This window comes from Ascaphus truei, chromosome 18, assembly GCF_040206685.1.
Source record: "Ascaphus truei isolate aAscTru1 chromosome 18, aAscTru1.hap1, whole genome shotgun sequence".
Taxonomy (NCBI): Eukaryota; Metazoa; Chordata; class Amphibia; order Anura; family Ascaphidae; genus Ascaphus; species Ascaphus truei.
Window position 1 is genome coordinate 19624273 of NC_134500.1, and position 26038 is coordinate 19650310.

The 26038-nt window shown below is 42.7% G+C and overlaps 1 long non-coding RNA gene across 1 annotated transcript in view; it reads right to left on the bottom strand.

Annotated features, from left to right (window-relative positions):
* Window positions 1-9360: 9360 nt before the first annotated feature.
* Window positions 9361-26038, bottom strand: part of LOC142469004 (uncharacterized) — a 40398-nt gene continuing 23720 nt past the window's right edge. Inside the window, exons 2-4 of the long non-coding RNA XR_012788934.1 lie at window positions 18288-18402; window positions 13506-13621; window positions 9361-11911 (exon numbers count right to left, since the gene is read on the bottom strand). This is a non-coding gene — a long non-coding RNA (uncharacterized LOC142469004). The remainder of the gene's footprint in view (window positions 11912-13505; window positions 13622-18287; window positions 18403-26038) is intronic.

Here is a 26038-nt window from a genome sequence, read left to right on the forward strand (position 1 = left end):
ATACAATAAGTGCAGCAAAATCAGATAATAGGAAAAGAAAATCTCTGCCCCAAAGAGCTTACAATCTAAGGTTTGAGGGGAACTTACAGAGACAACAGGTGAGGGAATAAGTGCTGTAGATGTCTGTGCTTGGCCACAATGGGTGGTAGGAGTGACTGGGTGTGGGACAATAGCCATGGGTGCAGGCTGTTGGGATGCTTGGTTTGTGGGGCGAGTTTTAAGGTTAGTCAGTATTAAATGAAAAAGTCGACACCATTTACATGGGAGGAGATGGCAGTGGGGCATGAATGAGAGCAAGTGTGTATGTCTGGCTTCAGGGAGATCCCCAGCAGCAGGAAGGAGTAGATAAAGGGTGTGAATAGAGGATTTGTGTGGGTGGTTTTTTTTATTGAGGGGTAAAGAAGTTGTTGGGAGAGAGGTGTATAAATAATGGTGCTGTGGGGAGTGGGAATGTTGGAGAGAACAGAGACATTCACAAAGGAGTGAGGAAACAGTAAACAGAAAAAGCAATAGGGAGGGCATAGTGAGATTCAGGAGGAGAGACTTCCCAGGTACTGGAGGATAGGAAGAGTACAAATAATCACAGCTTTTGGAAAGTTAATTTCTCAAAGTTGCAAAGTTGTTGTGTGGAGTCCAGATCTTCCTCAATCTTCACCTCCAATGTTAACTCTACCCAACACTTAAATATGACACTTTAAGATGGGACACACAGCCATCTAATTAATTAGGACTTAGTGTGCTCAAGCTTAGCACCCTTTAGTGAATCCAGGGCTATATATCTCGATGGTACGGTTGAAATTCCCCATAAACTTCACTGGGGATTTTTGTGTCGAAAATGGACTGTCACTTCGGGAGAAATAGAATTACCTTGTAAGAGTCAAAACGAATAAGCAGTTAATCACAAAGTAAATCCTACTACAACAGCACCACCCAGTGGTACAAACAGTTATAAACTAGTGAAACAAATAGCAACCCCGCACTCAAAAATACTTACGTCAGAAATACTTCAAAATACTATATTTTACTCATAAATATGAGAATAAAAGTGAAATAATGTCAAATGTAAGCATACAGATAACAGAGCAATCAAACATAGTGTGAACATGAAGGACAAACGAATAAGGAAAAATAAGGGGGGGGGAGGACAAATAAGAAAAATAACACAATAATATTCACATAAGTGTCATGGGGGGGCAATGTTAACGTTTCAGGGTAATAAACACTTTCTTCTGGGCCATTCCTACATGCATAACATGTAGCGCTTCCCTCAATCAGATCAAAAAATTATCTAGCAAAAATGATCCAACAAAGTCCAATCCGGAGTTTCAAAAGAGAAAGTACTGATACTAAGGCTGCGTCCATAGAGACTGCAGCCATGCGGAGGTGCGTGGAGGCTGAGGGAAAGCGGGTGCTTTCCCTGGCCTTAGTACGCGCGCCATCCGGAGGCGTGTCTATGGGCAGGCCAGTGACGTCACGGAGCTGGTTCGCCCTCATTGGGTGAACCGCTCACGTGACCGCCCTATCGCGCGAGAAATCAGTTTTTACTGATTTCACGTGCATTGCGCGCTTCCGTGAGCACACTGTATAGACGCGATCACTGCCTTTAGGCAGTCTGATCGCTCAGCGTGCAGACGCGTCCGTGCGGTCTGCCCCTGTATGGATGCAGCCTTAGGCTTATTTCTAGTGCTTCAAGCAGAAGGTATCACAACTGATGGGGCTCCGGTGTTCCCCACACATCTGGCTTGTATGCTGCAACCCCAAAGCAGGCCTGACTCCTAATTAAATATTTATTTTACCTTGTCCTCTGAGCTGATTTCTTCCTGCGTTTCGCCTAACTTTTCTTGGAGGAAGACTCTCCGACTTCAAAACTGAAAGATCTTTTATACCTGGCCATTAGCAGATCACCTGGGAGCAGGTGAGTGGGGAACATGATCCATTAGAAAGTGATCACCACGCTTCCATAAATAGAAATCTAGAACTACAGTATGTGATTGTAAGATCACCCAGCACATATAATACCTGCAATGTTGTATACATTTTGCTACAGTGCTGTTGAAGTGATCAAAAAAGCTAACACAACCCAACATTCCACTGCCTCTTAGTACTTAATACTCTATAATGCTGCATAAAAGTGTGTACATCTTTAACTCTCTGATATTTCATTTACAGTGAGGTTTTAGTTACATAATTAGTTACATAATGTCCATGACATTCAAATGCGTTTTTTATGTTAATCCAGATTAAATGGCTACAATTTCTTTTGTAAGGGATATAATTTTATCTATTTATAAAAATATTTTACCAGGAAGTAATGCATTGAGAGTTACCTCTCGTTGTCAAGTATGTCCTTGGCACAGAGTTATGATGACAATACATGGTTACATTAAGTGAACAGAGGTTATACATTATATTTAAAGACATTTCATGAACAGTTATACATAGGGTATGGGCGTACTGTATGTAACGGTTACAGACCAGATTAAAATGCGACACAGCTAAAGTCTTGAAATTACTTAAACTGGAGGCAGCTTTGAGAGTCTCCGGTAGATTGTTCCAGTTGTGAGGTGTACAGCAACAAATGGAGGAGCGGCCGGATTCCTTGCTGAACCGTGGGACTGTGAACAGTCTTTTGGAGTCAGATCTCAGGTGATAAGAGCTGCGTGTGGCAGGGGGGAGCTTGTTTAAATAGGTGGGTAGCTTGCCCAGAAAGTATTTGAATTCAAGACAGTAGCTATTAACTTTGCGCCTAGTCTCAAGTGATGGCCAATCTAGATCTTGGAGCATTTTGCAGTGATGTGTGTTGTAATTACATTGTAGGACAAAGCGGCATATTGAGTTGTAGAGGGTGTTTACTTTGCTAAGGTGAGCATGGGGTGCTGTTCCATATACTAGTCAGAACCCTCGTACAGGGACTGCTTCGTTCTTAGCAGCTCTTTAGCACTCAACTGTGCTGACTACAACACAAGACCTTCATGGCCTATGAGAAGACACCTTTCCCAAGATTCCTTGCTTCACAACAGCTTTGCTACTGGAGTGAGGTTGTGTTGCTCTCTTGAGGCATTACCTGCTATTTCCTATCCTTGGACTTTCTGGTTCCTGATCCCGGCTTACCTCTGACTTCCCACTGCCTGCTGTTGCCCTGACCCAGGTCTGTCTGACGATTCTCCTGTTTGGTGCCTGCCTTGACCCCGGTTCGTCCAATGTTTCTCCTGCTTGCTGCTGCCTCGACCCTGGCTTGCCTGACTACCTCTTTTGCTTTCTCCTCCCGGAAACTCTATGCTTCCCGTTGCACCTCCTGACTCCAGCTTTTTGGGATTACCAGGTGATTCTATACTATTGGCTCTCCCCATGGATATCCCCACTATAAACCTCATAATACTATGTCCCCATAGTCTATAATTGGCATTAGTAGCCGTTGTTTGTCCATTAATTGGTCAAATGTGAAATATATTTCTAAGGAATTTTTTTGTAACAATGATAGAGCGTTCAATGTTTTTATTTTTGATTTGCTATTGCTTTGTTTAAAATGTGTTGAGGAATGATATCACCAATTTTCCCAATCGTGCACTATCTCAGGCAAAATGACATTAAGCTCTTTCACAATGTAACTTGCTTTATTAAATCAGTAACGAATACAATTTACAAATGTTCCATATTAATGTTTCATGACATTTTGAAAGCATATTGTTCATTTTTCAATCATGACCTGATAGCTTTCTCTAACAAGTCTGAACTTCTTTGAATTTGACATGTTTAGGACCCTACAGTATATAGAGTTTTACCAAGTTAGTTAGTAAAAGGACATGTACAACTTTGACAGGGCACTAAACAACTGTATGACATTTCCCACCCTGCGTCACATGCTAATGAGGATCTTTTCTGAGTAGCAAATGTAAGATGCTTGTGACTTGGCATATTAATTGCTATCAGCACAAGGAGATAGACTTTGGAGAGTGGTGACACCCCAATGGCACAAGCTGTACTTACTGCTGCTCAGCCAAGAAATCACATGGCTAACAATTTGCACAGAAGGGTAACATAGCGGTCACTTAGATCATGTCCCCGGCAGGCCAATTATTTAGGAGAACTGCATGCAGAAACCCACGTAACACAGATAGCTGCTATAGGGGAAGTTATGGCTTGCATTACACGGATTGAAGGGTAGGCTCTTTCACTCGTGTTTTGGTTACTACAAAATAATTGGTGTTCTGGTTTTGCCAAAACGCAATTTGTTTGGTTTGGGATTTTTACCAAGTTATGGAGTAAAAAAACAAAACTCCCCTGTGACTCACTGAAGCTGCAGGAGGTGGGAAAAACAAATGATTACTCCTGGCAGGCCTGCTCTACTAGGGCTTACCGCCAGGAGGAGGGCAGACTGGTAGCCAGTAAAACCAGGCCTGGCTACATACTGTATATATACTCCTAAATATCAATAAAATAACCAAGATAAATGTTCCCAAGTTATGGTTCGCCTCTGTTGCTATATTTTAAAGGGGCACTAACATGTATCCAGGTTGTCAGCTGCCACGGGTGCTCAGACTGCCGCAGCAAGCAGCATACAATCAGAAAAAATATTAATAGCCGGCACTCCAGAGGACTCGGTGAAAAATGGCAGCCTTTATTAAGTAATTAGATCAACGTTTCGGTCCCTACTAGGATCTTTGTCTTGACAAAGGAACCAAAGCGTTGATCTGATTAGTTAATAAATTGTTCAATAAATTCTTCAATCTGTCACCAAGTGCCGGCTATTAATTTGCATAACTAAACGAACTATCCAAATAATTAATTTAAACGGAAGAAATTAGCTTGAATTTATTTTAAAAATGGACCTTCAGCACAATGTTTCTATGCTTTATGTTTGATGTTTGGGTTTCTCTATTAACATTTCAATGCTTAGCATTTGTAAGGCTGAGTCCATAGGGACTTCAGCCATGCGGAGGCGCGTGGAGGCTGAGGGAAAGCGGGTGCTTTCCCTGGCCTTAGTCCGCGTGCCGTCCGGGGGCGTGTCTGGGGGCGGGCCAGTGACATCACGGAGCTGGTTCGCCCTCATTGGGCGAACCGCTCACGTGACCGGCCCTCCACTCCCGTCAGCGCACAAATTTAAATCTGACCGTCTCCTCTACCTGCGGAAGCGTGCGCGAGCCCCTGCTAAAGCCGCTCTCATTGCGGCTGCAGGGGCTCACTGGTAAGCGTGAGCGCGGGTCAGCAGGTAAGCGCTGACCATGCCCTCGGCCTAAAGCTTCTATTTTTTGACATCACCATAAAAATAACACCTTTATTTCTGAAATCTCAAGTAGCCTAATCAGTATTTCATGGAAAAAAAGGAGTTATTATGGACAGCAACCTAAATATAATCATTTGAAGACAGCCTCTGCTTTACACTACAAAAAGAATCATCAGGAAAAGGAACAAGCTTTGCAATTTATTATCATCTTGCACAGAACTTGGCCTATAGTTTCATGCCTAATTCTCCATGGTGTACATAATTACACAACAAAGAACATGCTATCACATCATATCACTCAATTAAATGTGCTCTCTATCTGTTCCCACTTTTGAAAGTGCTCGTGGCAGATTCATTTAGGAAGAATAAAAAAAATTTCTTTCAGCAGAGTACTATTATTTTATATCCTGCAATAAACTGTTTGCTGTAATACATCCCCCAATGGTTCATTTTTAACAGATGCCTGGCTCTTTATATCATAACTCACACATGGACACAATGTAAGAATAATCGTTCAAGGCAGGATGCAGGGATTGTACTATGCATTAATGCAGGGGAATGCAAACTTTTGGAGCTGCGCCCGCCCCTGCCGGTTCCTCTCTGTGCTCACGCCCCCCTTACTTTCTTTGCCGGAGTCAAATGAAACCGCGGGGTCATGTGATGTCACGTGACCCCGTAATTTGACACCGTGTTGACATGGCGAAGCGTCACACCAACTCTTCTGAATCCCAGTAAGTGAGTTACAAAGGCCTTGCGCGGTCCCCCGGCATTTAATTTAAATGCCTCGGGGAAGAGTGCGGGGTATCTACAGCCTCAGCCCACCCACCAAAAAAAACCACGCACCCCTGCATTAATGTATCAGGGTATTTTGCTTCAATGGATGTTGATTCCTTTATTTGTACCAGCAGCACAATGGTTGTTTAAAACACAAGAAGCTACAGCAGTTAGGAAAAAGTCTTTAATGAGGAATGTAGGTAGGGACAGAGCCGACGAGAAGGGGGCGGGGGGAAGCCTGTACAAATGACTGCACTGGCTCCATGAATTACTCCCCCCCCCCCTTTGAAATTTGCTGTCTGGGTCCAGCTGTTGCTCGCTATGTGTAAGCTATGTGTAAGCTATGTGTAAGCAGTTGATTGGAGATTTATTTTGGTACCAGGTGGCTCTTGGCGAGGAGCTATTTAAAGAGAGAGAGGCAGAGCGAGGGTCAGGCAGCTGCTGTAAATCGGCAGCCTGTCCCCTCCCCCAACCCTCACTAAATAAACACACACACACACATACATATATATACACATGTATATATATATATATATATATATATATATATATATATATATATAGTTTCCTTTTCTTTAAAAAAAACAAAAAGAGAGAGATGTCACGGACGGCACACCTGTGAGCACGTGACTTGTATATGTGACAAGGTTTAATACACACTGCTATCTACCTGCCTCACTTTCGGTCCCTTAAATGAGTAATATCTCCCCGCGAACCGTCATAAATATACCTTAAAACGCAGCCACCACCAAGGATACAGAAAAATATTGTAGCTATTGGGGTCCTTGGTCCCATTCACTAAAAAAATATGTAATTAGCACACAAAAATATATTGTAGAAAAATGTGTCCGGAAATATAATCACTCTTTAAAACGTGCAAAGTTCTATTAGGGCCCAAAAGACAATACTTATTACATTTTAAAATTAACATACAAAAGTAATACAGTGCTTAGGTTACAAAAAAAGATTATTACAACAACATACAGTACAATATATGCAGACCATTTCATCAAAATAATAGGATAAACAAAAAAAATCTAATATACACATAACAATATCAAATAGGCTCAAAGTTGGAAATAGGGAAATTCCTATGTGAAATTGGCATAAGACACCCTCTATGTCGAATTCCAAATTCATATCCCCAGTGCATGGTTTTTATCCTAAAATTCCTGCATTGAAAATTGGATAAGCCTACCTTCTGGGCATGTCCTTAATCCTCATCAATCTGCCTGTATGGCTTGAGGGGAAAAATTACTTTCCTTTTTAATCAAAAGGTGCTTGAATATACAAAATGTCCCTTATCTTTTTTTTCTATAATACTTAGAAGAATGCCATCTTCACTGTTGCGGTTGTATAATTAAAATACATGTGTTGATATCAAGCTTGATGTGATTAATGGTACTTGTGGGAGACAAACGAATATCTGACCTTTGCACCCTCACAATCATGGATTGCTTAGCATCATTTAATTCATCAGATTGCAAATGTTTCAAAGATATATTTGTTATTCTTGCAAATCGTTGTCAGAACTATGACATTTTGTATTCAGTAAATGTACACAATCCTATTGAATATCTTCCAAGCCACGCCCTCTGGCGTTGTCCAGAACACTCAACGAATTCCTTTTAAGTTATATTTAACCTTTTTCTGCTTATTTTTACCGTCAGTAGGAGTTGTGATTTTAGGGTTCAATCACCCCATTTTCCAAAACCAGGATTTGGCTCCAGATAACCTCACTCCTAGACAAACACAGAAAACAAGGCCAGGTCTCGACCTCAATATAAACAAAACATGTATTTTTAAGGTGTACTTGTAACAAGTTAACTGTGTGTGTGCCAGATTATTCAATCCGGAATATTTTCTGGCCTTATCATGGCAAAAGGTCTAAAAATAATAATACAGGCAATTGTATATACTATTTTGGTAGTTACCATATTTGTCACAGCAGGAGAGGACTTTGCCTGGTTTAAGTGAAAAGGGAATTGTTATGCATGAGTTGAAGTAATTGAATAGTTTGGGATTTGTGGTTGAGGGGGAGGTATGTTTATGTTATGGATTTTTGGCCACTTGACTAGGGGACACATTTTAAAAGTTATAGATGTGAACTCATGTTTGAACATGTTTATTGGCAAAGTCATTGGTTGTTATGCTTAAAATTAGTGATGTGGCCTTATCACCATCTACATATCTGCGTGTTGTGTCTTTATTTTGGGGGAAGGCTGCATTTTTTGGCAGTCGTGGTTTGTAGCACATAATGTGCTATGTTCCAGTTTGTAACTTTAGTTCATTTTCTATGTTTGTTTAATTTATATTCTTTTTATTCAGGCAGGTGCAGACAAGTCCAAGTTGATCACAGTGCATGCATTTGTAATACATTTTCAGCATAATTATAATGAGCTGGTCAAAAAATTGCACATAATAGTAAAAATAATTGAGTAAAACAAGGAGGAACAGAAATAAACAATATCCACAGTAAAACAGGATTTGTAATAGGTAATAATTTAACGTCTTCTCTTATTTGTAACTTTTTCTTGCTGTCACAATTCAATATAACGCTTTCTCCTCTTTGTTAATGACTTTTAATCTGCCAGAAATTAAATTACGTAAATATTATTTTTATGAAATCTATGACAAATTGTCTTTATTAAATCTGTTAAAAAAAAAACAGTTCATGGTTTTTACACAAATGCTAAAAAAAATTAAAAAAAATTAAAGTTGCAGACCAGGCAATATCCTGAATGTGTTTTTTTTTATTTAAATAAATCAATTCTGTACTATAAAAAAATGCTACAAATATTTTCTCAAACAACTCTGAATTACATTTTTAATGTATTATAATGTAACAAGCATTTTTTGTTTTTATAGCAACTATTTACAAAGTCACATCCCCTTCCTCTTCTGAAACAGGTTCTGGCACACCCCTTTTTATGCCCGGTCCTCTCTCTAGCAGTGCACCAATTGTATTTAGTGCCTGCCTGATCACATGATCTTCCCCACAGAACTTTGTATCTTTGGTCCTCTTCTGCTGCACCGACGGCCATTTAATGAATCCCCAAGCCGAATCTTTGCTGATCAATCTATATAGATATCTTTATAGATATCTATATTGCTATCTATATCGCTATCTCTATCTCTCTATCTCTCTATACTGTATATCACAAAGAAGAATAGACGTGCCTGCTCCATAGCACAATACTGTATACAAAATGTATTTAGAAAAGAGAGTAGTAACCAGGACAAGCACTCACATACAAGTGGGTTTAAAAAACTTTAAATTGAGACATGCTGTAAGCTGACGTCATCTACTGGAGGGTGGATCTGGTAGTAGTCCACAAACAGTGAATGCTAGTTGTGCTCGGGCTTCAGCAAATACTCATCTGGGGCAATAAAAGTCCTCAGCAAGACTCCTGATTCTCCCCGGTACAAACGATATTAATCTTGCCTGACCGGCATCTCAGATGTACCGTGGTTGGTATACAAGCAAAGCAAACTCTCGGTACTTGGTCCGCACCTCAGCTCTGTGGTGCCGATGCGTTTCGTCACGTGAGTGACTTCCTCAGGGGATGATTGGCTCACAGCATAGATGGATTTAAATAGTCAGCACAATATTGCTGTGAGTAGCTGAATGTGTGATAATCAGCTGTTGCCAATACGTTGTGAGTGAGCTTGAGAGTCCATAAATAGAGAGTTAAACATTGAAGAGATTATGAACAATAACGCAGACTTTTCAAACTCAATGTTATTAAGCTGTCTTCTGTGTGACAGCTTGAGATAAAAGAATATATACAATTTATGTCTGATCAATAATAAAATGCATAAAATATAATGAATAATAATAAAATAACATAACAATCACACTTAAATCTCCCAAGGTAAACAACATAATGTGCATCATGATGAATTCATAAATGTGTTCCAAGGGAAAAGTATATTAAGTGTCAATGATTTAAAAATCTAAAATAGCATGAAACTATAAACTGATGCAATATAATATGACAGGTAGGTGTTAAATATAACATATATTTCAAATATACATAACATTGAGAATGTGAGTATTTGCCCTAGAGCTTGACCACTCACCAATATTATAGTTAATGTTAATGTACTATATTGATGAGTGTTTTAGGAGGCTACAAGTAGCGGCAATTGGAGACTAAACTGAAGCGGCAAGAACCCAGAGTATATTGATGAACGACTCTACACTAAGATGCTGGTATCAATGCATTCATTGAGTCCCAGTGGCGCCAAAGTACCTAAACGATAAATCCAATAGGATTCACGAATACATAATGGCTTGAACCTGTTCCCCCCAAGTTTGGAATTGGAGACAGATTCAATGCCAATAATTCTAAGGCTGGTAGGATCTCTGGAGTGTACAGTCGAAAAGTGTCGTGGAACACTATGTGTAAGGACACCTCTTAGTTTGGCCCGGCGATGCTCAAGGAACCCAATACATAAAGAGCGTTTTGTGCGTCCAATATACTGAATATTGCAGGCACAAGACAAAGCATACACAACATGTATTGTGAGACAATTTATAGAGCTTTTAATGGGATGCACTGATCCATTGGAGGAGGACAAAAAGGAATTATTGATGGTAATGTGTTTACACATGAGACATCTTGACCTGCCACATCTATTATTAGCACAGGTGACAGAGCAAGATCTCACAATAGCACTCTCCAAGTGGGGAGAATCAGGAGCCTTGCTGAGGACTTCTATTGCCCCAGATGAGTATTTTCCTGAAGCCCGAGCAAAACTGGCATTCACTGTTTGTGGATTTCTACCAGATCCGCCCTCCAGCTGGTGACATCAGCTTACAGCTTGTCTCAATTGAAAGTTTTTTTAAACCCACTATGTGAGTGCAAGTCCTGGTGACTACTCTCTGTTCTAAAAAAAAATTGTATACAGTATTGTGCTATGGAGCTGGTGCATCTTCTCTTCTTTGTTTTGTAGGTATCCATGTGATCAGGCTAGATCACTTAAGAATCTACAGCCTACTCCATAGCGGACTGCATTCTGGATCTGGACATTTCATCACGCATTTTCTATTGGGACTGGTTTGATTCATTTGTATTCACTTTCTACACTTCATATTATTCTTAACAATTATTAACATTTATATACACTTCACATTGTACTAACACTTAAATTATAAATTATCAGCATGTTATCCCTATTCACACTGTTAACACATTAGATTAGCACTACTTTTTTTGTGTTCATGTTTGATATATATTTATATATATATACTTACTGGCTAAAATATTAAGAAACTTTGTGAACGAACGTATCACACTTGACAAACAGACATTTTTCAAATAGGAAATATTTGCGTACTTTCTGATTCCCAAAGTTATTTTTCCTTCACTAACTTGGATACACTTCTGCAGATACTGTATTTCTTTCCACAGCGCCAGCAAAAAAAATTATTTGACATTTAATTCTGAGGTTATGGCTTCCGCAGCTCACGGAAACTCCATCAGCGTATACTTGTGTATGGGTCATGTGGCCATTTTTATCTCCTGGAATGCCAGAAAAGCATTCAATAAAAATTAAAAATGTAACAAAATACTATGAATAAACTTCCAGCATTCCATGAGAGCAACAATCTGTATTTGGATGAATTTCGCCAATTGAAGATTTTAACTACACAACTTAAGTACAGTCGATACAGGATGCACAGCTGCCGTGGTCCATGTATGGGAGGTTGAATGTCCATGTCTCCCATTCCCATGTGCTATAATGCTGCACTATGCTCCTCATCATGGTTCCGTGGAACCCTTGGAGTTGCTAGGGCAACCCAACACCATTTGCAGCATTGTTGGACCACCATGTTGTAACGTTGCTAGTAACTGAAGATGTGCGGAGAAGCAAATCCAGCATCGGGTTTCAATGACAGCCCAAGGCCTATATGGAGAAACTATGGGGTGAGCATGCAAAGAGAGCAGGTTCAGGGGAGGAGATTGACATAGATATAAATGACAACCATTGGGGAACAGTGAGAAGAGAAGCCGAGTGTCCAAAGAGAGAGGACACAGGAGAGAAACAGAATAGTGGATTTAAGTAAAAGAAAAGGAACATTCTATTGAATACAGCAAAAGATGAGATAGGAAAGGAAAGAAAAAGGGAAGTAACGTTTACAAGAATAAAGACAAAGAGGGAGAGAAGATAGGGGGGGGGCTGCTCTTGAGACATATTCTAGTGCTGGAAACCACTCTAGAGCCCATTAAATTCAATGTGCAGCAAGGGGTCTCCCAGCACTGGAAGAGGTCTTATAATAGAAGACTGCTTAGTAAATATGGAACTAAATGTGACAAACTCCAGAGAAAGAGACTCTACCCCACCCTCTTAAATAAGTGTCTACCTTATTGTAACCATTGATTAAAAAAATGTAAATACATTTATTTAGTAGATTTTAAGCTTTGTTTTATTATTAATTAAATCCAATTTATTTGAGAATAGAGCTACAGTACATATATATTTGAATGCCATATTTAACTATTTGTTGTATTACATAATACTGTATATATGTACTCTTAACACATCTGTTTTTAATTATATATGTATCGAATTCTACTGACGAAACCAATTACGGAAATAATTTCCGGTTCTACTGATTTGGGGAAACAGTCCTTTTCCAAACTATTTTTTTCCCCTTACATATACCGCTAAACAAAGTATGTCTATCTTTATTTATATAGCGCCCTCCATGTACACAGCGCTCGTACAGCAGTAATACACGTGACATAATAGGAATAAGTACTTCAACATAAACGTAGACATTAGAAAAAGGAGTCCTTGCCCCAAAGAGCTTACAATCTAAGTGACATTTAGGGCTATATTACTAAGCAGTGCTACTCTATAAAACACACTTCAGTGTGGCTTAGTAACAGAGCCCTTCACTTGAATGGGGATGTAGTGAGTTTTTTTGGAGCAACAGTTCTTACCAAATATGTTCCTTAACGGCCTCTAGTGCCCATCAAGACATGATAATGATATGCTCACATTAATCAGTGATATTCAGTGTTAATTAGTGAGGCAGGAGGTGAGAATTCCATTGAGCGAGTGGCATTGTAAAGATATGAGGTTCTGTAGCACTGATCTGTATTACAATGTTGTTGGTTTTTCTATTATAAGAGCAGATTGGAAAATAATATGTAAAAAGGTGTACATTAGAGGGACAGAATCACTATGTATGCATTGTAGCACCTATGTATACAAGTAGTTTTAACCCTAACCAGTTTCACTCGTGACTGATCCCAAACTGTCAACATCACAGTAACCAATGGCAACGGCATGTACCACAACAGAGGGACGGGGGTAGGTTGGAGGAAAATGTTTCTTCTCATAAAGCTCTAAGTATTTATATTAACGTGTTTCTTTAATATCTTAAGAAATAGTGATCATTGGGTGATTGGGTGAGCTAATCATTTTTGGCAATATATAGATACACTCCTAGAGGAATATTTCAAGGAGTCGCAGCCCCCACTTATAAATGCACCTGTGTCTCTATGATGTCCTTAAGTATTCAATATAGCTGGCAGGTTGAGCCTGGGCAATACCTGATCGTCTCACCAAGACACTGCACGTGTCACCTTAGCTACCCCCTCCACCAGCCTGGAAAGACAGACAAAAGGTGGGTATAAGCCTTCTACATTTTTTCGGTCCACTGCCACATGTAGAGGACCGGTAGTTATACTGTCGATGTACTCACATACAATGAACAAGGTGAAAATTGAGGACGACAAAGATAAGGTTTGGTTTGGGCCCAAATAAGACCTCTTGTGGGGGCAATATGATTGGTACTAATGTTGAAACGTATCTCTAAGTGCATTGATTAATGGCTAAAAACCATTGGTTCTGCATTCCCAGATTTTTTTTCTTTATTTTGGGCCGATAAAGCGGGGCGCTAATTGGTCGGAGGAGGCCTCCCTGTGTCCCTACAAAAGTCAAGCCAGGGCTGCAAATCAAAGAGTATTTGCGGTAGTTATTTACCACGCTTGCATACCATATTTTATTCCTGACCTGGGACATGGATGGTACCGATAGCTTCGACCAGAGAGCCGCAATTACACAACTAGTGGCTGTGGCAATCTGCACGGTTAGTTTATTTTCGTCTCTGCGGAATTGTTCCGATGGTCTACAAAGCAGGAGCATCCATGGGTCCAGATCACATGGTTGAGAGGTCATTCTCTGGATCCTCGTCACACCGTACCAAATCTTTTGGATTTTGGGACAGTCCCACCACATATGGATATAGGTTCCTGGGTGAATCCTTGATAATCTAGCGGGGATATAATACCACCGGTACAAGGCTTGGCAGGAATTTTCCTTCAAGTTGGTGCAAATCAAGCTCTTTGCCACCACTTCAAAATTTCCTCCCATTCCTCGCCCCGCAGAACCTCCCCAAGATCTTGTTCCCGCTCTGTTATAAACTTGGCATTTCTATTCAGGAAGGGGCTACCAATGTATCATAAAGGGATGAGATCAAGCCCATTGTGCTCGCTGCCTCTAGGCATCATTTCTTAAATGGTGTGAGTGAGTTCCTGGGATTCTTTTTCCTTTAGAACCCTCTAAGCTATAAGAAACAAAATTACTCCCGTCTTTAGCTTGTTATGTCCGGGAATAACAACACTTTTAATGGTACAAAACATATAAAATATATGGGGTAAAAATAGATAGTCCTTAAAAGCGACGACAGAACTGGTGACCAGTAAATATAAATAAGACCAACATTAGGTATAAGGTTAGTTGCTGTTGCGGTCTAGGCGCCGCCTATGAGGAAAGCCTCATTGGGGATGCTATGTTATTATATGTAAGTTCTACAGCAGGCGTAGCCAACTCCAGTCATCAACGGCCACCAACAGGTCTTCAGGATATCCCTGCTTCACCACAGGTGGCTCCATCAGTGGCTCAGTCGTAGTGCTGAAGCAGTGATATCCTAAAGACCTGGCCTGTTGGTGGTCCTTGAGGACAGAAGTTGGCCATCCCTCTATGGCAGCAGTGCGGTAACTGGGGGCGCGGATTTTTTGGGGGGGGCGTGAACGGTTGCAGAGGTCTCATGCTCTTCCCAAGGCATTTAAATTATATGCCGGGGGACCCCGCAAAGCCTCTGCAACCACTACTTACCAAGATTCAGTCGGCTTCAGGACGCATGACCATAGCAACACAGCGTCAAATGGCGCTACGGGGTCGTGTGACATCACGGTTGACATGGTAAAGTGCCGTCAAAGGACGCCGCGGGTCACGTGAGGTAAGGGGGGCGCAACAACGGAGGAGAGCAGGCAGGGGGGGGCACAGCAAAAAAAGTTTGCGCACCCCTGCTCTATAGTATAAGATTACATTATGGGGATGGAGACAGTGACAAGAAACCACCTTGTTGTTTTGAACACAGAGGAACAGTCACCTGGGGCTTGAATAGAAAGAGGTCCAAAGAACTGAGAGACGTGCGTTTTATTTTTGTTGTTCCTCAGCAGAATGTCCAAGAAACCGTGGGGCACCATCTCTCCTGCTCCTTTCCCATTGGGCCATCAAATGCTAAGTGGCAGCGAGATACAGCAAGTTGTAAAAAGGCTGCATTCAAGTCCACGGTGTACGCGCTGCGGCAATGCAACCCTGCTCCGCCGATCAAGAAGCAGCAAGTCGGTGAGCCCGGAGAGAATAATCTATCTTCTGGAACGGCTCACCCTACAGGCTGAGGAGAATGCATCAGATAGTATCAGGACGGCACAAGGAAAAGTGCAAGAGATGGGGGTGAGGAACTTCTTTGCGTGGAAAGGGTGGGACTAGCAACATTTTATTTCACTCATTTTCCAAAGAGGAGCATTAAACTTCCGAACCGTAGGGCTTGTTAATTGCTTATTTATTTATTTATTTTAATTTAGAAATGTGTAAAACCTCGAAAATCCTCATAATGTTCTGTTTCCCCTTATTTAAGGGGACAGACATCAAGCCAATTTATTTCCTTGGATTACTAGTGGTGACTGAAACACTCTGTCAACCATACGCATCTATTTGGATCCAGAGTCCTATCACAGCATTCGTACTCGGATCACAGCTGCGTCCTTGTTGCTTTTTTTTTATAAAACCCTATATTTTAACATTCCTTGTTGACATTAAAATATTTTAAGCCGTACACTAATCATCCAGAAAGTTGGAAGAGTGCTCAAACTGGGTTTCTTTTCTTGATCTAGTGCTATTGCCTACCTACCTAGGGAGCACCACCGACTGTAGCTACCTCGTCTAGCGGGGTATTCGTTTAGTCTGTAAACCTCAAAATACCAAATGTTACTCTGCAGACCGTTTTCCATTATCACTAGCAGAAAATGCTCACAATGTACCTATGATAGTGAATTTAAGTCTGACCGTAACAAGAAAGCTATAGTGAATTGAAAGGATATCCGCTGTCCCAACCTCTGTTTTACAAGCAGATAAAGTAAGTTACTGTTCTCTTTATTGGCCATAGATTAATGCTTCTTTGAAAGGAGCAATCCCAGATGGCTATTTTTTTCTTTTTTTTAAAAACAGATTTGAACCAGGGGGTCTAGGATCTGAAGCTTGTTCATTTCAGCTCCGGGGCCCCCCTACTTCCGGAGATACTTACCTCTGAAGTACAGTAGGTGCCTGTATCTCAGCAAGCAAGGCTTTCAGGTTTGAAGCTCCCACATCACATGGGCCAATAGGAAGCCGCACCGATGATGTCACGGCTTCCTATTGGTCCGCAGGACCTGAGAGCTCTGAACAGCGGACATATTGTGAACCCGGCTTGCTGAGCCAGAGCAGCCACCGACACCTAATTCGCAGGTAAATATCTCTGGAAGCAGGGTTCCCTAGATCTGAAATAAACAGGGTTCAGCTCCGGAGACCCTTGCTTCAATGCTATATACAAATAAATTTAGCCCAAAAATCCACCCCCTTTTATTGCCTCTTTAATTTAGATTCTAGAAGAGAAAAATTATTTATGAGGCAATTGCTCCTTTCCCCAATCGCCTGGTTTCTAGAGAATGTGGACATGCGGTTCGTTGGGCTAGGTCTCAATCCAACCGATCAATAATCAATATTCACTCAACTTTAGCTCCCTCCTCTTTGATGAGTATTGGACTCCATGACAAAACCAGCAACGGACATTTATTTTCCAAGGTTAATGCATATCCACAAAGCTAATTATATGCTAAAGCAACAGCTGTTCGATATATCATTAGCATAGGCTTAACATCATGTTATTGTATGAATTGATACTGCAATGTCATCTTCCAATAACGTGATGTCACAGGGTCAATGTGTCTTGGGGTTAATCCGATCCAATCCTCGACATAGGTGTTTAACTCCCGTTGAAAAAGAGAGAGGCGAGGGCATAGAAATAACACTGGAAATATTGCCATGTTCAAGTGCAAATGCCACTTCTGAAATAGTTAATAATGTGTGTGAAAATAAATATACTTATTCAGTGCAAAAGTGCTCGGAAAAGGAATAGCAAAAATGACAATCCTTGAGAGTAGTGCAGCTCTGTAGAAACAAGACTACCGTATTTCCTCGATTGTAAGACGCACCATCGATTTGGCCCTTACAATCCAGGAAAATAACTTTTTCACTTACCATGTTTCAGGAGAGGTCCCATGTCAGCGGAGGATAAAGCGGGCGGCGCGGCAGGAGAGGTCCCACGTCTGCAGATGGTTGAAGATGGACAGCGGGTGGGTGTGCGGCAGCAGGACAGGTCCAAAGTCTGCAGGTGAATGAAGATAAGAAGACAGAGGGCGTGCGGTGGGGTGCAGTGGCAGGAGATCATAATAGCAGGAGAGCTGAGAAGGAGCAGAGCAGCATAGGGGGAACGGCTTGGGAGGTGCACACTGTAACCGGAAGTCAGACACCGGTCAACTTTCTGTGTTACAGTGTGCACCTTCCAAGCTGTTCCCCTATGCCGCTCTGCTCCTGCTATTATGATCTATTAGCCGCCTCTGCCACCGCACACCTGCTGTCTTCTTATCTTCATTCACCTGCAGACTTATGACCTGTCCTGCCGCCGCCAACCTGTCCTTCAACCATCTGCAATACATCGATTCTAAGACGCACCCCGATTTCAGACATGTGAAAATCGAAAAAAAGGTGCGTCTTAGAATTGAGGAAATAGGGTATTTTCCAATCGTCTTGGCAAGTGCAGAGAAAACAGGAGCCCGAGCGCAAAGTGCCACAGAGAATCTGCGGAATACAAAGCGCAAAATATAAGTGCACTATTTCAATAAGGGGTTCAGATAATGTAAGAGTGGGTGGGCATTATCTCACTCACGTGTCGAGGGAGATACTGTAGTCAAGTATTTGTTTGTACTGCATTAACAACTTCCTTAGGCAGACTGCGGATCTTCAATAAATTGCTGAAAGTATAGGAAGTGGCTCCCAAATACCTAAAAAATGGAGAAAGAACAGAATAGTGCACTATTGCTTTATATTAAAAAAAAAAATCAGCTTAAAAAAGTATTCAAGTCGCACATGGAGGTAGCAAATAAGCATGTAGCCCACCCAGGGACAGAAGCGAAGTGCTAGACATGTCCAAAGAAGTTAATGCTTGAATATCTCTCACTCTCTCATGAGTGAGATAATCCACAATCACTCCTAATTAGCAAAACCTTATTTAAACAGTGTTGCACTATATTTTGCTGTTTTTATTCCACATATTCTCTGCACTCCAGATCCTGTGTTACCTGTTGTTTAACTCAGGGGTGCTTCAACTCCAGTCCTCAAGCCCCCTCAACAGGTCAGGTTTTCAGGATACCCCAGATTTGGCACAGGTGGCTCATTCCCTGCTTCAGTCTTTGACTGAGCCACTGATTGAACCACCTGAGCTGAAGCTGGGATATCCTGAAAACCTGACCCGTTGGGGGCGAGGGGGCTGGCTGCATAACTGTGTAGTTACACCCACGCAGAACCTGGCAAAGCATTGTTTCAGGGACGTGAGTAACGCCAAGTTTAGGTATCACCTAACTAACGGAACGTTAAATCTCCATCTTAACCTAAACGGCCATTATATGCTCTTTAAGGGAGAAAACAATTTAACGTTATGGTCCATTGAAGATACACGGTTAGGCTTAACGTGAAGTTAGGTTAACGTCACAATCAGTCACGTAACGAAGGTTGGATTTTAGCCTCGACACGCATGTCATTTCAATGGGCCGGTTTGTGCTCGGAGCAGGCCTTGATTTCCTTTTGTTGTTTGTTTCTTTAAAGCTTACTAGAAATTTCAAATAATAAAAAAAAACAAGTATATTCTATATATTTTCCCTGGAACAACTCCGCCATTATGTGGACTTTCAGATTATACTCTGGCCCATGTTTACTAAGCGGTGCTATCCTAATTAAGATACCTTCCAGCCAATTCATGTGAATGGAATATAAGATGTTCCCCAGCAGCAGAAGGTGTGTTATGACACTGCTCAGTAAATATGGGCCTCTGTTTATATTGTCAACTTCTGATGACCGCTCATGTTATTATCTTATCCCATGTCCAGGTGGGTATTCTTATATCTGTATTTCACATGGTGGTGTGCTGTCTACATAATAAACCATCAATAAATGGAAATCATTTGTTTTCACCTAATCTGCTTTTGAAAGGGATTAATTAAGAAATTATACTATATTTTGTAATGCTGCAATTATTCCAAAACGTCTGTCGGAGGAGTTATTAACGTTTTTTGACAATGGCAGCCATATGGACAATACCTTCAAATAGTAGTTTTACATCAACTTTTAGAAGGATTTAAAATCGAAGTATGTGATGGAGATTAAAAGGGAAATAATCATTTTCTAACAAAAAATAAATAAGATTGAACCATCGAAGTAGGACTTGATTGGAGTGTGGGCTGCTTCACCCCCAGAAAGGAGAGAACGTCTCATACAGACAACTATTTTTGGTAAGTTAATGGTCCAGCACTGATATTTCACTTGTTTGGGCTTCAATCAGCTCCGTACCCTCCCCAGTCATTATCTCACTGGCTTTCTGTGCTGGGTTTTTATTGCCAGCAACGGTCTTCAGGGAGATATGGATGCAGTAATAGGGCAAATGAACTGCAGAGCTGTAAACAAAAAAACATGGTTACAAAATTAAATGCAAGATGATGGGATGGTTTATTTGGGAGGTGCAATCATAGAATAGTTGATCTACTGCAGAGCAAACAAACTGAAATATTCTTGAGTGTATAATGTCATCTTGATGATTTCTGCTACGTATGGCTCAGAGATGCACTCACAATATTTAACGTGACATTAATCTAACTTTGAACATCATGGAGTCCCAGACAGACCATAATGAAATCTTCACGCTTTAATTGCAAAACATCTGATAAAAACGGTATACATGGATCCAACAAAAGAAAAAAAAATAGCCTGACGCGTTTCACGCTGTACACAGCGCCTCATCAGAGGTCCCATACAGGTGGAGAGAAAACCGGAAGTTTAAATACCCTCCATCTTAAAGTGACAGTCTCACAAAAACATATCTTGAAAGTTGACATGGAATGAGAAAAAGTCACACTTGATAAGTTTAGCATTAAGCTCTATACAATCCACTAATGTGAAACTTTGAAACTACATATCCAACATTATAAATCAATGAAGGAACCTGCATATTTATGCAGATCAAAATTGTTGTGTAGCAATTTCATGAGCAAAAAAAAATTAGAAAACAATCTAAGTTAACACCGTTAATCAGAACGCGGTATTCACTGAAGCAAATATCTTGACGTCATTTTTAATGGCCATTATTGTTAATGACATGCAAATGGGCTCACTATAGCCTAAATCAGGGGTGCGCAAACTAGGAAGTGCGCCCCCCAGGGGGTGCGACGGTTGCAGAGGCCCCATCCTCTTCCCCAACGCATTTACATTAAATGCCGGGGGATCGTGTGAGGCCTCTGAAACTTCCCTTACCTTGTCTTCGGCGACGTGTTGCCATGGCAAATAGCAACGCAACATCACTGTCACGTGACTCCACTGCGTCATTTGACTACAGAGACACGGTAAGGAGGGGGCGCGAGCAGGGGGGGGGAAAGAGCAGGCAGGCGGGAGACGACTGAAAAGTTTGCGCACCCCTGGCCTAAATGATTCACGAAGCTCCGCTAAGGTTAACGCCAGGAAATACCGCTACTTTATTTAAGTCCTAACTAACTCCGACGTTCCTCCCAGATCCTGAAATAGGGCTTTTGTTGGACAAGAGAGGGAGCGAGGGAATGGAGGCGAGAGATTTCCGGTTGCAATACAGTGCTTTAACAGTGTTCTCCAAAACGTATAGCCCCGCAGTGCTAAACTGCGATTTTATCATCCAATTCAATAAGAATGATATATGCATTTGCGAAGTGCGATAAACGTCTCATTCGCCGCTGCCGGACAGTGATAAATATCTCCAAATTCAGGACGTCTCAAAAAAAAATGATTGACAAATATCACAGGGCTTTTCATTGCGCCTCTCAAAAAGCCCTATTTTAGGGTCAGAATGGAAGTAAGGCAAAGGCATAAATAATAGCAACTTATTTAACGATAACAACACGCTATTTCAGGATACTGCAATGTTAACACTATGCTAATGAGCTCAATAACGTCTTTATTTTTGCATATAAATAGCTTAGTGAATAAGGTTTTAACGGAAAGCACCTGCCGTCCCTGTTTTACGTGCCATCATGTTGTTTGCCCTGAGAGTCACATTTTGCAGCGGAAGGCTGCCTAGCATTTGGCAGACCCTCGGGTGAGGCAAAAATATAGCCTGGAGCTCCCGTGGCTCCTGGAGACCCCCCTTCCCTGGCGCAGCTCGATCGCGGGTATTGAAAAACCCGACGGCTGCTTCCAAGGGTGGGGGCTGGAGCAGGGAGCAGCGCGGCTTCTCCTGTCTGCGGCCGGTTGCCGGGGACGCGATCGGGCCGTTGCTAAGGCCGCGATCGCATCTCTAAGGTCCCGGCGGCCGCAGAGCAGGGCGCCGCCATTGAGGACTGTCTCACGCATGCGCAGTGATCGCGCGAGGCCAGGAAGAGCCCCAGAGACAGGGCTGAGTCGCGCATGCGCAGGGCTAGCCGGGAAGGCGCAGGAGAGGTTGAGGCGGCCATTAGTAGTTCGCGCATGCGCAGGAGAAGCGCGCACGCGGCCCCAACGCTATAGCAGCCTCCTGGGAACTACAACTCCCAGGAGGCATAGGGAGACAGGCACCAGGTGCCTCATAGCGGCCAATAGGGCTGGAGGATTCTCAGCCCGGGAGAATAGATACATTTCCCGGGCTTTGGTCAAGTCAGTTGGAGCAGCGGAGCTGAAGGGGAAGGAAGGATGCAGGGAGTGAGTGCAGCTCCTGCATCCAGATAGGTACCCTCACCCTCCAGGTAGGCCCCAACTCCCCACCAGGTTAGTGGGTAACTGGAAAGGGACGGCCCTAGATAGGGAGGTCACCCTTAGTGTGTGTGAGGTGCAGGTTTGGCAGTGCCACAGCGGGTAGTGCTGTGCGCACTGGCAAATAGGCACAGCGTGCGAGCAGTGGATTAATTGCTGCGGGTTCCAGGTTGCTGTGATGAGTGTTGCATGTGACGCTGCATGTAATGAGTGCAGTGTGTGTGCAGCGTGTGTTACTGTCTGCAGGCTGATTGTGAGAGCTGTGTGTCGGCTGCAGGCGTGTTAGTGTTAGGAGTAGTTAGGGAGTTACAGATAGGACTTGGGTAGTTAGGGGAGTGGGGCAGGTTATTACTCCGCAGGCCCTAGGAGATTTCCCCAAGCCACCCCAGGTTGCGGTTCATCAGGGACAGGCCCTAGGTTAGGGTTCCTGTCACTTTAGGGTTAGTTAGGGATAGATAGGGATAGCGGCGGTTGCTGTTCCCGTGATGCGGTTGGTGTTGCCGTAATTCGGTTGTGTTCCCGTGAAGCGGTGGGACCCTCGTTGGGGTCCCCGGCGGAAGTACCTGAATAAGGATCAGACGGACGTCTGACCCTTTGAGAAGTGTGTTGCGGGCCCGAGCATCGGAGTGCTCGGAAGGTATTTCTACACATGTGCACCAACAGGCCTAATAGATAACTTAGTGACTGCGCAGTCACCCACGACCTCCGTAGGAGTACGGGACATGTGGGTGGGGGATTACAGGACACTGGGTGGGAACGTCAGACATTGGGCCTGAGATGCATAAGGTTATGTAATGTGTTATATGTTCATAGTAAAGCCCTTAGTATATATATAATCACTGTGTGTGTATTTTCTTATTGGGTTCCTATGTAGGGTCATTCTACATTTCCATAGAATCCTACATAGGTGGAGGCGCTGAACCAAGAAGATCCGTTCCAGAGGATTCACCCCAGGCTCTCATTAGCGGAGGCTCAGACCTCCTGTGAGCCTGCAGGTATATGCACCACACTGGTAACACTACATGTTCTACTCACCCACACTATATATGAGATTGGGTGGGGTGGAATACCCGTTACACGTGCCATCATGTTGTTTGCCCTGAGAGTCACATTTTGCAGCGGAAGGCTGCCTAGCATTTGGCAGACCCTCGGGTGAGGCAAAAAGTCAACAGAACATAGTCACATAGTTACATAGTTACATAGTTACATAGTAGGTGAGGTTGAAAAAAAGACTTCCGTCCATCAAGTTCAACCTATGCTAAATTTAGACAACAGATATTTTATCATATATCTATACTTATTGATCCAGAGGAAGGCAAACAAAAAACCCCAGAGACATATCGTTCAATGATATCTCATAAGGGGAAAAATAAATTCCTTCCTGACTCCAAGAATTGGCAATCAGATTACTCCCTGGATCAACAGCCTTCCCATGTATACTTATTTGGTATACCCCTGTATACCTTTCACATCTAAAAAGACGTCATACCTTTTTTTGAACAAATCTATTGTATCTTCCAACACAGTCTCCATGGGTAATGAATTCAAATTACGATCAAAGAACGATTGACTTGGGGCATTTTTTGCCATGAACAATCCTATTTAGAAACCCATGTGATGCATATTCGCAGACTTTTGAAGTCTCGTTTAGTTAGTGTATCTCTCAGCCAAGGAAGCTAGTCTCTTAGGCTGAGGCCCCAGTACCTCAGCTGCACGCGCGCCCGCGAGACTGGCGGCGCGTGCAGCCGATTCCCCGGTCTACAGTGAGCTGCAGGAAGAGAGACCGGAGGGGGGGGCGTGGCGGGGGAGTGACGGGGCGCGGCCATGACGTCACCCGGCAGGTCCGCCCTTATTGGCTGAACCGCCGGGGGGCGTGGCTTAGCGCTCCGTCGCGAGTCCTGCTCTAACTTCTATTGAGAGCAGGAGCAACTCTCACCACAGCACTGCGGCCCCCCCTCGCAGCGGGCCCGGCGCCATTGAGGGGAGGGCTCTCGTCCCTGCAGCAACCGCAACAGCGGGCGCTGCAGTAGCCAGCGGGCACCAGGCCTTATTCCTTGAAATCAAGCTGCATGTATAAATCAGTCGCACTCATTGAGAGCAATCCTTTCAATGTTATTTTGTGATCCAACCTATGCATCATTTAGCACCCTAACGAGGTCGTATTTGCAACTATTCTACCTTAAATCCGGACGTTGCCGTCAGTTGTTTTAAATACGATTAATCACGCTAATTACATACTATCAGTGTAGCGAAGAGTATCTCTTTCCACCTACAGTGCTTACAAATTCCTGCACCCAGTACCACTTCAGTTTAGTTGAAGCAAAAAAAAAAAGGGAGCAAAGGAGCACTGCAAAAATAGAGAACTGGAGGCTGGATCATATAAAAATAAAAAACAAATTTATTATGGCATGGTGCCGAAGGAAGAGAAATGCAGGAGCACCTCTGACGCGTTTCCCGCCGTCACTGACGCTTTAAAACATATATTTTGGTAGCACCACTCAGGAGATTCAGTTCTCTATACTATACCACTTCCGTTTAGTGTCTCTCTCTCTCTCTCGTCTCTCTCCTCTCTCCTCTCATTTTCTAAACCCCACTACACTTGCAGCTGGTTTTTCCCTTGCCATAGCACAGTCTCAACCCAGCCAGACTATTGTCTCCAGACAACTACCGGTTTGATTCCTGGCAAAGCCCACATGTCTTCTTCACCTATCAGTTTGTCAGCAGAATCCTTCCTCTGGGATGTGTTCATCACCAAACTTGAGAACTGTACACTTCGTGTAACTTACAACACTACACACACTGTACATGTAAATTACCTTTGAAAGGGAAGTCTATATTAGACTGCTGAGTAAGTAAATCTTAGCTCTGCAAGTCAGGACTCCAGACTCCGTGGAAGACGAGAGTGATTAAAACAAAGCAATATACATGTATGGACCTTCTAAGGCACCATCATCAAATGTGTTGTACATTCTTAGTCATGATGATGATGATTGTCCTGTAAAAAAACTGGGTTAATGTCACAATGTACAGTGATGCATTTCATTGGACAGCAGTAAAGTCATTCAGGAATATTGGTGTACATGACTGTGTGACCTCATAAGGTCTTTCACTTCCATCCATAATAAAGACATTTCCTGTATGACAGTAGTTTTCAACCATATCCTTGGATAACACCAGCTAGACCAGTGTTTGGATGTAGCCAACCAATGTAAGTGTCAAGGTGCGGCTCTGCTGCAGGAGTGGACCCCAGTGGCTGCAACAGTGAGGCAAGAAGCGATGGCGTAAACAGGATCACAAGCACAGGTCGCAGGCAGCAAAGTGGTGACGTCGGGGTCACAAGCAGAGGTCCAAGGCAGGCCGCAAAGTGGAGTAATCGGGGGTCACAAGCCGCGGTCTGGAAACTCACCAGGAACAGGGCAAAAAGGGGCAAGGCAGATTACGGGCAAGGACCTAGATTATTATTTAACCGTCAAACAAGCAAAAACACACTTAAGGAACAGGTACGGGTCAATATACAAAGGCAAATAGGAAAAGAAGGCTTAAATAGGATAGAGTGGAGGCAGAGGAAAAGGTGCAGGGTAGGTTAAAGAGTCTAGAAGGTTCTCTGGCAGCACTTAGCAGGAGGAGCAGCAGTCTCGGTGGATGAGCAGGGGAACTGCAGGCTGGGAGCAAGGGCTA